At 30.6% G+C, this 11,027-nt stretch overlaps 1 pseudogene; it reads right to left on the bottom strand.

The window, feature by feature from the left end:
• LOC111409518 overlaps window positions 1-9,734 on the bottom strand; it is a 16,951-nt pseudogene extending 7,217 nt beyond the window's left edge.
• Between the last annotated feature and the right edge of the window lie 1,293 nt (window positions 9,735-11,027).

Genomic DNA, 11,027 nt, shown 5'->3' with positions numbered 1-11,027 from the left:
AAGGCATTTCAAATCTTCTTCGTCGATTTTGTGTTTATGTATAAGTCATAAAGACGATCTGACAGCGATTTGAGTATGTGACCGTGGCAAATCAATTCATCTTCTTGGCGTTTCTACCTTTCGGTCTTGATTGCTTCGATCTCTCCATTTGTGGGTTATGGTAACGGCACCAAATCTGGATCTAGGATGTAAAAGATTTTCAACGCAGTAAGGAGAAACTTCAACTTGTCTTGCTATCACGTGAAGTTTGTGCCATTGAACCGATCCAACCGCACCAAGTCTTAATTCATGAGTTTGATTGTTGATGTTGTTTCGCTCTCTATCGCAAAAATAATGTTTGAGATTGTTGGAAATATCGAAGGGATGGAGAAGAAACAAAAGAAATAACAAAAAAAATTCTAGTAACAAAAAGAAGAAATCAGAAAGTTGTCAATAACAATATTGAAGGCTCGAATGCGGGGTCGCTGTTCTCAAACGTTATTTGCCCTCTCTCCGGTGCTTATGAGATGGTTGAGGGTATTCCGACAAATTATTTGAAGGATTATAACAAGTCTTACAAAGAATTTCACCAAAGCGTGAAATTTTTTGGTTCTTGAAGGACGCAATTAGAGAAAATGAATATGAATTAAGAACGAGGGTTTTATCTTTGATTGTGGAATAAAGTATGGATTGCAAGATATTTGTCTTACATGTATTGCAAGATATTTTTCTTACATCTTTCTCTTGAACAAGGCTTCTCTATATATAGGCCTCATCCATGTATCTGAAATGGTGCCAAAAATGGAGTGAAAAGTCACCAAATTCAAATTCATAATGTTAGAAAACGTCTACTAACGGTCACTACAAATATACCATGCGACCGCATGGCTTTAAACCATTCGGTCGCATGGTTTACCTTTTGACCTGCCCCAAACTCTCGGGTGACTGCATGGCCACCACATGGACCAAATCTGGGGTCTCTAATTTGTTTTTGTTCCCACATGTTTCATTGTTCTTTTGTTGGTTTTGAACAACCAATTACAACAATTCCTGGTTAAACTCCTCAAGTTACTGGACCAATTTTTTTTAATAAAAGAGGTGGGTTGTGAAGGGTAAATCTTAAATCAGTTAATAATCTTGTGGGACCACATCTTTACTAGATAAAATAATCAACCAATATGTAACAATGTTCCTTTTAAGATGGATTTTCTTAAGATATTTTCATGGTTCTTTAAATAATAACCTCAAGAACAGCTGCTTGGCCATTGCCAGTGCCGACGTCCCAAGCAAAAGAATGATTGGAGGTGAATACCACTCTTTTGGATAAGTAGGCCTTGCATCCAAGTATATGGCTGCCTGCTTGTCGAATAATCCTGTCATTACAATTTTCTGTTTATCTATCAATAATAAAGCATCAATGAACTTCTGTGATTCTCTCTCTGTGTTTGTGTATGTACATGCTTTTGCACTGTTTGTATCTCTTTTTTTTTTTTGCACTGTTTGTGTCTAATTTTTTATACAATCATGCTACTCTATATTGGACGACATCCAAAATGACAGAAATGTCACGTGGCAGAATTTCATTGGATTGTTTGAAAAAGTCGGCAATGTCGTCCAATCATACTTTTTTTTTTTTTTTTTTTACAAATTCATTTGGCGACATAGCATAATTTTTTTAATAGTAATAGATTTTGTTAAAAGTAAATTTTTTGGGAGATGTATGGTTAAAAAGTGTACATGCAAAATTATTTTGTTAGAAAAATGTATGATAAAAAATGAATTTAAAAAAAAAATCAAAGAAAGAATTTCTAAGGGCTTTATAAAATGAAAAGAGGTTAGATTTGGAGGCGACGACGTTGAGACTCAAAAAATGGGCTCGAACATGTTAACAATAATGATATTGTCCCACTTTAAATAAAAATTTTAAATTGATGGTTTTTACCAGTGCTTGAAAAATAATAGAGGAGAGAATGCGTAACTTAGAAGTTAAAAAATATTATTCGACCTTGACATTTCGATGAAATCCAACTTAATTAATTACTAACATCAACTCTTACGTCAATCAAATCAATGAATCTAGTCAAAAAATTGTTATTTGTTGATTCTCTACCTTTTCTTGTGCCAACCATTCATGTATCTTTAGATGACAATTAAAAGTTATATATTAATTAATCGATTTGGCAAAATTCGATGTTAACTTGAACTCCATTCATTTACTATTTGTGTCTATTATAATTTGTAGTCATTGCTGTAAAAGGCTCGTATTAATGGTGTCTAACTGTCGACAATGCGCGATGTGCACTAGAAACACCAAGTCACTTTAGCTGTCAACGATTGTGATGTGCACCAGAAACGTCAAGCCACTTTAGCGGTTATCAGTAATCATTGACCGCTAATGCTCGCTTAGGTGTGGTTATGTGCACCTAAACGCGCATAGTTATCATTTTTTTTATTTCTTTAATTTTTTTAAACAATTCTTTTAAGTTAAAACTTAAAACTTGATTTCTTCATTTTGTCGGTTCTAAATTCAAAAGAGTTGCTAGAAGTCTTGAAATAAGGAAATATCTCAAAAATTCTTATTTATTTACTATTTAATATTTACATTTGGAACTTATCTTTTTATTGAAAACTTTGAGAAAATGTATAAATTTCCTATAATTTTGTTTTAGATGTTTGGTATGTATTATTTTTAATTATTAAACGATTTTTCTATTGATTAAAAATTAAAATAAGAAAACTCATTTTTTTTTTTTTTTTGTACCTATGCCCTGCCTAAACTTTCCTAACCCATAACTTGGCCTTCACGTAGTGTCATGCATTACGCCTTTTAAAGCAATGTTTATAGTAGGATGGTTCAATTCTTTTCCAAACAAATATGTAGGTACAATTCAATTTGAACTTGAACTCTATTCATTTATATAATTATATTTTTTACTTCAACTATTGTAATATGATTAAATTACTTTTCTAGTTATTATTTTATGTACCATTTAAAAAAAAAAAACATTTTAGAACCTTTTTCTAAATGATAAAATTGATCCAGATCGGCTTTTTAATCTTTTGTTATTTGTGTTCTTTTGTGACATTCATTGCGTACTATCAATCTTTAGCAAAGTGAAATTGAAAAACATAAAAATAGAATCAAAATATCTAAGAATTCTAGACAATAGCCCAATAAGCTATATATTATACATAAATTCTAAAGTTATAAAATAATTATAAGTAAAGATGTAATTTTTAATGAGCATGCTATGCCTTGGGTTAAATAGGGTTAAAAATTCAAAAATTAATCTACTTGTGTATAAATATTTTGATAGAAAGTTTGATAGATGCTTAGGTAGCATACTCAAATCGAGGGTTGAGATGCATGCCATCTCAATATCTGTCAAAAAACTGAATAAGTAACATGGTTGAAAATTCAAATGGCCATTGAAAATCAAAAGTTTTTTCATTGACCATTAAATTTTAAAAGTTTATAGCATGTTTTTGGTTGATTTGTCATTAATTGACAACAATATTTTGTCATGGAAGCGTTTTCGTTTGTCAAATTAGTGATATGTAGAATTTCTAATAGTGAGCTATTAAGTGATAGATGGGATAATGATTTGATAAGTTTGTTGACTATCCAATTTTTTTTTAAAGTTAAAGGGCCCATGTGAATACGACTTTATAATTTTAGCAATCACTAATTTTTTTTTTTTTTTTTTTAAGTTTAATGGTCGATGAAAAACATTGTGCAATGTTCAATGACCATTTGAAGTTTTAACCTTGTTAAATATGAATGTATAAGCTTTAGTGATAATTAGAAACTTGAGAAGGATTAACCTTAAGATAATTCTGACACTGAAATGGGAGTTGAAGACCACCTCATGACATTGCAACTCTTCCTCTTGATTAGTAATAACTTTGAGAGATGAGAAGGCAATTGATAAGTGTATCTTTATACGCTTATTCGAGTTTTAAAATATTAACGTTTCACTTTTTTTGATAAATTATATCTTAATTTTGTGTATATTTCGTTTATTAGGAGAAACTCGATGATTGAACTTGAAATTAGAAGAAATGAGTGAAAAATAGCTAAAAAGGACGAAGTCCAAAGTTTGAGAACCAAATTACAAATATTCAATATTTTATTCGGACTACAAGATGATACTTGAAAATTGCTAGGAGTCAGTTGGTTGCAATTAGAAGTAAAAAAAGAATGTAATGTGATCAAAGTATTATCACAAATCATTTTTCAATCGCAAAAGTTACATTCTAGATTTTTAGCATAAGATTGAGACTCCTTTTTGGCATAATATACGTTCGAATTGGAAAAATTATAGTTCTAGCAAAGTTGTAGCTTTGGGTTTGCTTTCCAACACACTTTGAATTACTTCAATTGGATATCGAAAGAGAAAATTATGACAAAAATACTCACGTCTATACAAAGTCAAAAACATGCACGTGCATAAGCAACTCTCCTTATTCGATTCAAACTATATTGGAAATCAATTTGGACATGATTTTCAACCAATTTTTAACTCCTATAACAGCTTTATACATTAGATACACCTTTTATACTCCTAAATTCATAAGTTGTCACATCAAAGAAAGGCCAAAGTCAACACACTTTTAGGCAAATTAAGAGGCAATTGCAAGATATTCATCAATTGAAGGTCAAAGCTTGGTTTTGGGTAACGATGGGAAGGTGCAACTAGAATTCATCAAGAAATCATTAAAGAGATTCAAGATTTCAAAGATTCATTTCTTCTTCAATCAATCAAATTCCGAGTGATGTTTTACAATTTAATTATGATATCTTGTAATTTTGTAATGTTAGGCTAATTTTTTTAATTACTAAAATATTGGTGAACCTTTATTATGAAGTTTTTATATAAATTCGATAATTTGATGCTTAATACGTGTTTATTTTTGGATGATTGTTATAAAATTTTATGACTTTTCAATTACTTGTCACTAATTGGATTGATTGTGAATTTTATTGATTTCAAAAGAGACAATAGGATATATACCACTTTCTAATAATTATTGTAAAGTTCGATATGGAATAAAGATATACCATTATACGTTGCATTATTTCTATAAATGTTAGTGTTTTTAATGCTTACTTTCATGTTCGCGTATTTCATAGGGTATATATGAGAGGATATATTTATTTGACATCGAGAGATGCTTTTAATTAACTTAGGACCATTGATCAACAAGAATATCCACAATTGTCATGTTAATAGGGGAGATTCTAGGTCCTACTAATATCATATCGAAATGTACAAAATTTTATAATTTGTTCATTTTAATTTTTAGTTTAATTTGTTAATTAAGTATAAATTCTTCAACAAAATTTGCTATTCGATTAGAGTTAATATTAATTAATCCTAGATTAAGCATATAGTTTTTATCAAAACGATACTTTATTCATCACTTTATTACTTATTAACGATACATACGTTAGTGAGAAATCAAACTATCAGCAGCCACTCAGACAATTCCATATACTTGTTGACCCTTCCATGACCCAATATCAGTATGGCCAAATCTTAGATTAAAGCTTTACTTTTCCACAGAGCATAAATGCCTTGTAGACAATAGTTCTAACTAGATTAGCACCTCCCCAAGCAGTCTCCAACTCTCGAACAACTTCTTCAGGCAACAAATCCACACCTCGTTCCTTTGCTGTTGCAACTCCAGACCCTGATCTAATGAATTCCAAGTACCCCTCAAACGAAACTTCCTTTGGCATATCAAGAAAGAGTGGATTCCCTTCAGAATGTAATGCGCTTGAATATGTAGGTAAAAGAGGCATATATTATAATATATAGTGGTTTTGGTTTGGTTGGGATGGGGCGAGGGTGGCGCTATGGTGGTTGTGGTGGCTGACGGAAGAGTGGGTAGTTGTAGGGTGTGTGTGTTTTGTTTTGGGTAGGGTGGAGTGAGGTGAGGTGGGATGAGGAAGAAGATAATTTATTTATTTTTTTTGTATTAATTATTTTATGCATAATTTGTCAAAATTGGTCAAAAGAGTGTAAAAATAAAAAATAAGAGAGAGAGAGAGAGAAAAAATTTGGTCAACTAATGGTCAAACAAACAGAATCCTTCCGTTTGTACTTGTGCTACAACAATATGAAAGATTTGGGATTGTGGATGACACAAAGTGAAAATTGAGGTAAAGTTTGCAACAAAAGAGAAAGGTTTGGACCGCAGTTGCAATTTTCCCTCAAAAAATATAAGCAAGTTTATGGTGAGTTGGGGTCCGCGAACACGGTTTTGGGACTAAATAGAGTTCTAAACGGAACCGTTTGAGATTTATTATTTTTATTTTTTATTTTTGACGGGGAGAGTTAAGATTTCGTTCATGGATACAATTTATGTCAGTAAAAATATTTCAAATTAGGATGTTGAAAATTAAGAAAATAATAAGTTAATCAAGTTTAAATTTAGCGCCTATAACTAACTAGTGGTTGAAAAAAATATTAATACGATGACAATTGTTATTTTATACGATTACGGGCTCAATACATACGGGTGTTATTCCGTGAAATAAATTGAATTTTATTTCTAACTTTATTAGTGCATATTTTATGGCGATTGTTTAATATATTTAACTTTTTTAAAAACTTTATTCTGTTTATTACTGTTACTAGGAAGATATTCTTGAATTGTAAGACAAATGATGAGAAATACATATCTAAAAAAAAAAAAAAAGAAAAAGAAAAAAGCCAACCACTTCCTACCAAATCAGTCTGTCTCTGAATCCTTGTTTTTTAACCTGTCTGATTGGCTTTATTTTGTCAACAAGGATTGTACAAATAACATAATTGTAAATATATTATGAAGTAGTTATATATAATATCAAAAGAAACGAATGTATTGAATTCGAGCCTCATCATACATTTAATAGAAAATAAATTCAAGTTACATGTAAAGGATTGCATTGGAGATCTAATTTATAAATATCATTAATCTACAAATTAATTTTTTTTTAAATAAAATGGTTCAACAACAAGAACGTAGTTTTATGGTTTGAAGTTATACTCTTGGCTTTTTTATTTAAGTGCTTACTTTGCCACGAAACTCATACATCTGCACCAACAGAGACATGATATTACTAAGCTCACGGATGATCACATTAAATTAAATTGATCTAAATGCCTAATTAATCAAAATTTTCTATTTATTGAATTAAAATCAAATCTCTTCATCTGCTGATGAGAAACCTAAAACGTTACATATTCATTTTCATATAAATAGTGTTACCATTTAATGCATATGGTATGAAATTTAATGGGAACTATTACCATGTAAAAGAATGAAGAAATTAGGCATGGGAAGAAGGTTGAATTGCATTGTGTGTGTGTGTGTCTATATATATATATATATCTGTGTATACATACATTTTAAGTAATAATTTATTATTTTTTACAAATGGAAATTTATCTGTAAATTAATTCATTAAGACATTATTTTACTAATGAAGTTTTATGTCAGTAAAATTAAAATTTCCTTCCTAGATTTGCGTTTCCTCTAGATTTAGAGGTGATTTTATTTTTAATATTAAAAAAAAAAAAACACTTAGATAGTAATTCATTCTATGGATTAGAGGCTAATTAGACTTAAAATCCCTATTTGTTGTAGATTGGAAGCATTTCAACTTCCTTACCAACTAGATAGCAAACCATAGTATGAATTGGATATACACTAATATTTTCCTTATCAAATTTCAAAATAAAATATATGAATTTTTGTTCTAGGGGAGCTTCTTTTCAGAAGGAACTAGCTCAGCCAAGATTACGAGGAGAATTAGAGTTTAATAAACTAAGAAAACTTAGCCCTTGTCTGGTGGGATTACAATTAGATTTTTAGTAGATTTTAATAAAAGTTGATGAAATGTATGATTGAAAAATTGTGAATATTATGTAATGTATTGTTGAAACTTGGAAAAGAGATATGGAAAGGAATGGAACAAAGTAAAGAGCTCGAGGGGCCTTTGAAAGTAGTCCTATCGGTAGTCCCCCATTGAATTAATCGATGGCGTTCGTAGTGACTTAGGGGTCGAAAACCAAGAAGTGAGTTATTTATTCCAAGCATTCTTCTTATGTCTAGATCCAATCTATTAGTCCTTGCGGAAAGGAAAAAGAATTTTAAGCTCTTTCTTTCATAAAGGAAGGATTATGGAAGACTTTGATTTAGATTAAAATTTTGATTTTAGTTCCCACTAAATATGGGCTTAATATATAAATTATTAGTTTGATATTAAGATGACACTAGATTATTCAAGATCACTAATACATGGTTCATAAAAAATCCCAACATTCCAAAATGAATACATGACCATAGGAGCATAGTTATTAAAATCGGACTGGACCAACCGATTCTGCCTGAGAAGGGGTAAATCGGACACTGATGTCGTCTGATTGACACTTTTTGATCCATTTACAATGAAACCTGACAAGAACTGCCCAAACTGGTTCATATTTGTTCTAAACCAGGAGGGTTTAGTAGAACTGAAGATTGATTCAATTGAACCGAATTTTATTAAATTAGTACTTAACAAAATTTAAAATCAAAGTTGCATGAAATAAGACTCGAAATAGTACATATAGAATTGCAACAAATAATGTGAGTCAAATTTATATATTTAGTTTTACCAAAATGACATAAAATAACATTCATAGTCTTTTTATTTCTAAAAAAAATTATTTTTTCATTAAAATTAAGAACTAACAACAATTCAACGATTCAATCACTATCCCTCGGTTGAACCATGACCTAATGACCCGATGATTTTTTTGGGTCAATGATTGGGTTGGGTCCAATAACTATGCATAGGAGTGTCAATTTAGCTCAATGTTGTCAATGTTATACATATAAATTTAGTGGCTGAGCTCGGGAAAAGTGCGAGCGGAGCCCGAGTCAGTCAAACCACACAGGTTGGCCCATGAGCAAATATATATATATAAAAGCTTTGATAGCTAGGTGTAGCTACCTAGTATTGCAGGTACAGCTGCCTGCTGAAAAATTTCAACAGGCAGAACTGCGTGGCTGCCTTTTTTCAATTTTTTTGAAAAAAAAATACGAACTGGCTCTGATTGGCCCGACTTCATAAGGCCCAAGCCTATATTTTTGGAGCTCTGGTTGGCCCGGTTCTATAAGGCCCAAGCCTATATTTTTTGACTGGACAAAAGTTTAGTTAAGATAAATAAAAGCATGAACCATTTTCACACGAGTCGAGCTCGAACTTTGAATTTCGACTCTCGAACTGGCTCAACTCATTAACATTCGTACATGACCATCAAATCAACTGGTTCCACTTTACAATGTCTGCAATGATTTTGCCTTCCCACAAATTTACTACCATAAATATACACATCATTTTTTACCAAAATTTACTAAAATGCTAATTATCATTTAAACTAAACAGAGCAAAACTTAAAATATAAAAAGGAAGACGGATAATATGAACTTACACCGATGGCTGCTTGGCCGTTGCCGGTGCCGACGTCCCAAGCAAGAGAGTGATTTGAGGTTCGCTCCGCCAGCATGGAATACCACTCTTTTGGATAAGTAGGCCTTGCATCCAAGTATATCGCAGCCTGCTTGTCGAATAATCCTGCCATTAGTTTAATTTCTATATATCTCTTATCCACTCTCTCTGATTCTCTGTGTATATACAAACATCAATATATGTATATGCGTTGGAAGAGACAAAGTCGAGAGGAGCTTCTGACCTAGTCAACGTTATCCTTAGTCCTATAAATTATAAATTTCTATTTAAGATTTAGGATAAATTACACACGGAATCCTTTAATTTCCAAGAGTTTGACTTTGCACCATTAGGTTTCACAAATTATTGTGCCGCAGTGGAAGCAAATGAATTATACTTTGTGGAAGGGTGTAATATGTTAGGTTCACAAATTACGAGGGCAAAGGGTAAATATTTTAACCATAATTTAGTCACTGTTTGGTCTCCATTTTTTAAAAACTTTTTTTATCTAAACTTATTTTCAATCTGACATTCTCTCAATAAAATAATTTTACATATAAGTCAAAATATTTTTTTTTCTAATTTTGATCATATATTTTCCAAAAAAATCTATTACAAAATACATACTCAATAAAAATGGGGCTCGAACAGCCCCGAATAATTTTTCAATTTTCAAAACCTCCTAAAATAATTGGACAATTCTTATAATTTATAGTTTTATACTAAGCCCATGTAATATAGCTAAAAACTATATTTTTAGTATATTTTAATAAAAGTTGATAAAACATATGATTGAAAATTAATAAAAGTTGTAAGTTCCATGAAATGGGTTGTTATAACTAATCAGATTTGAAAATTTTATCAACTTTTTAATCTACACCAAATAGAAACTAATCAAGACAAATGACTTCATGAAATTTATAGTTTTTAAAATTTGATTATTTGTATGATTGTGCGTCGATTGAAAATATAGTCTCCCAACAATTTCGTAAACATATCGTGTTTGGTCCGGCGCAATATCCTCTCTTACAACTTTTGTATTTGATTTCGTCGATGATGATGATGATGATGATGATGATGATAATAATAATAATAATAATAATAATAATAATAATAATTTCCCAATTCCAAAAAATAAATAAATAAATAAAATCCATTAGGTTGATTGTTGCTATTAAATTTTGAAAAACATAGAGAAAGAACATACAGGAGAACAAATGTGTTACGGTGAAATCAATATCAATTCTCGCTTCAAATCAATGAATCAAGTCAAAAAGTTGTTATTTAATGATTCCTCTATTCATTTTCTTTAGCCACCAACCGTTTTGTCGACTTTTGCGCCTCTAAATTTGAATTCATCAACTCTGCACAACTCAATTCCAACTGGAACTTCTATCTAGGCCTTGTTTGGTTTTTATAAATATCTATTCTATAATTGATTTTGGTAAAAGTTAATAAAATATGTAATGGAAAACTTGAAGAATTCATGAAATGAGTGATTGAAAATAAATTTGAGAAAAATTGAATTTTTGAAAATTGAGATCAATGAGGACTTATATCAATT

This window comes from Olea europaea, chromosome 14 (genome assembly GCF_002742605.1).
Source record: "Olea europaea var. sylvestris chromosome 14, O_europaea_v1, whole genome shotgun sequence".
In the NCBI taxonomy this organism is placed as follows: domain Eukaryota; kingdom Viridiplantae; phylum Streptophyta; class Magnoliopsida; order Lamiales; family Oleaceae; genus Olea; species Olea europaea.
This window is presented reverse-complemented; position numbering and strand designations above follow the sequence as displayed.